This window comes from Quercus lobata, chromosome 3, assembly GCF_001633185.2.
Source record: "Quercus lobata isolate SW786 chromosome 3, ValleyOak3.0 Primary Assembly, whole genome shotgun sequence".
Lineage (NCBI taxonomy): Eukaryota > Viridiplantae > Streptophyta > Magnoliopsida > Fagales > Fagaceae > Quercus > Quercus lobata.
This window is the reverse complement of record NC_044906.1, coordinates 50111461-50114273: the sequence shown is the minus strand read 5'-3', so window position 1 is coordinate 50114273 and position 2813 is coordinate 50111461.

The window sequence follows — 2813 nt, the reverse complement described above, 5'->3', positions numbered from 1 at the left end:
TACGTTAGGGTTCAATGGCCCTGGAGACGATCTGCCTCCCACTCTTCTGGACTGCTTTCTTCTCCTTTTATACTAACTTTTCCCCTCCCTCCAACGTCCACGTGTAAGTTCAGCTTTCTAAGGCTGATACTTGTCCTATCAGCCCATACCCAAAGTGATTGAGGGTGGTTGTAAAAGCTGAAAAGCATGGCTCTGTCAGGCGCAGAGTACTTAATTGCAGTGATGACAGTCTTTCCCTTGTCCTTTATCGTCACACTATTCAGGGGTCCTTTCCCCATCAATGCGGAGGTGTTTAGCTTTTCCTTGAACCGCTCCTATACCGTACTCGCCCTTTCTTCTAGGAGCGCTTTAGGATGCCGAGGACAAAATCATCCTCGACTATACCACTTGGCCATTTGGACTTCCGTTGCATGTCCTCGGCAACGCCTCTCCTCGGCGTGGGTCTTGGACCCTAACGTAAAGTGGGCCGGGATTACAAATTCTCTGGCCCCACAATAGCCCCTCAAAATCCTACTGTCCGACTTTTCGGACGGAGAGGAGGGTTTTGATGATGTAAGGCCTATGTCACGACTTTCCAAGTCTTGTCCTTCATCAATGTCGAAGCTTCTTCGTTTGCCTGGGACATGCTCTTGATTATGAGACATTCTTTTAGTTTTACCTACACCGCGTTCTTGTCGTTTCGGTGCATGAGGCGCGTCTTTAATAAGGTTTCTTTACGAGGCAACGCAAATCCAACGGTTGAAGATGGCTTTAGGAATTGAGTGGATCTTATCTCGTTTGTAATTTTTCTTGGAGATTTGTACTGATTAAATGCCATCAGGCTTGCCCTCCATATAAGAAGCACGGTGGGAGGTCATTTCCTTTATGTATAGGCCCTTTAGGCTTTTCAAGTCCCTAACCCTCCAGTTGTGCTCAAAGTCCTCACTACCAGTGTGTCTAAGTCCTAGGGAGTGATATGGTCAAGTCCAGGATGAGGATAAAGGGACCACACCCTCTTCAGAAGCATTGGGTTTCTTTGAGACTCAAGATGGCCCGGTCAGGGCAAGGGAGAGAAAGACTCAAGACACTTCTTCCCCTTGATAAGGCAAAAAAGGAGCCTTTTCTTCCTTCAGCCAAAATCCAAAGCAGGTGGAGGTCGTATCATATTTTTGGTGCGACAGCACTGAGGTTTCTTATCGTCGGTACCATCCGCTCTCACTCGATTGCTGCTAATATAATACTTGCTCGATTGCAATCAGAGCTGGTACGGGGATTTGGCATCCCCGCTTCTTCCTCTCTTCCATCACTGGTGCTACCTAGGTACCTCTGCTTCTTCTTCTCTTCCATCACTGGTGCCATCCGTACATGCTTAGTTGCTGCTAGAGCAAAATTGAAGGATTTATCGTTCCCATGTATTTTTTTTTTTGTCTGTAGTTAGCTTCTGGTATAGGCTTGTTTAAGCCCCTTATTGTACGTTGTACTACTTCTTTGTCTTAATAAAAGATGACTTTATCCCATTTTGCGTGTTTTTTTTTTTTTTTTTTGCAATAATTATTTTGTGAATGGATGTGCTGGTGTCCTTTTCTTTTGAACAATACTTAGGGCCGAAACCCTTGTTAACAAAGAGCTATCACTTTGAACTTATTAAAACTGACGGGCACAATAATGCCGACTTGAAGTAGGTTAACCATATGAGACTAATCGAGATACCAGCTGAATGCTCTGTATCGCATATGGGGTGATCACCTGAGGATGGGTAACTTAAAATGAACTATCTAAGAGGGTCGCCGGGCACTAGGGTGCTTTGCCGCGTTCCTGACAACATTCATAACCTTAACTTGTTTTTGGCATCTGGTCCGAGGACCGAGGTATGACTGTACCGAGTCTAAACGCTCGGTTGTGTTAGTTTCCTTAGAGTCGGGGATCCGAGGATCGTGAGGGATTTCCATTCTGTCTAGGACTTAAGCCATTTTCTAGTGACTAGTTTCCCATAGGTTTGAATTTGAGGACCATACAAGACCTTGGTTCTGTCTGAAACTTATATTTTTTCTTAAAGTAGTTGGTTTCCCCATAGGTTTGAGTCAGAGGATCATGCAAGACCTTGGTTCTGTCCGAAACTTATATTTTTTCTTAAAGTAGTTGGTTTCCCCATAGGTTTGAGTACGAGAACCATACAAGACTTTGGTTCTGTCCAAAACTTATATTTTTTCTTAAAGTAGTTGGTTCCCCTACAGGTTTGAGTCCGAGGACTATGCAAGACCTTGGTTCTGTCCAAAACTTATATTTTTTCTTAAAGTAGTTGGTTTCCCCATAAGTTTGAGTCCGAGGACCATGCAAGACCTTAGTTCTGTCCGAAACTTATATTTTTTCTTAAAGTAGTAGGTTTCCCCATAGGTTTGAGTTCGAGGACTATGCAAGACCTTGGTTCTGTCCGAAACTTATATTTTTTCTTAAAGTAGTTGGTTTCCCCATAGGTTTGAGTCCGAGGACCATGTAAAACCTTGGTTCTGTCCGAAATTTATATTTTTTCTTAAAGTAGTTGGTTTCCCTATAGGTTTGAGTCCGAGGATCATGCAAGACCTTGGTTCTGTCCAAAACTTATATTTTTTCTGGTCCCTCGGGGATTAGCCCCTTGGCATATGTGTGGAGTATAAACTTTATGTTAGAAGCCCCTAGAACTGTTCGTGCCACTGACACTTCGAAGTGTAGTCCCGAGTAGGAGCTGCGTTAAGGCAACCACCGCGCACTGCTGGAAATGATAGAGGGGCTTTCGCATAGCTTGCACCTCTACCAAAGTTATTTCTCTCGAGGGGCCCTCGTTGACAGGGGCTTGA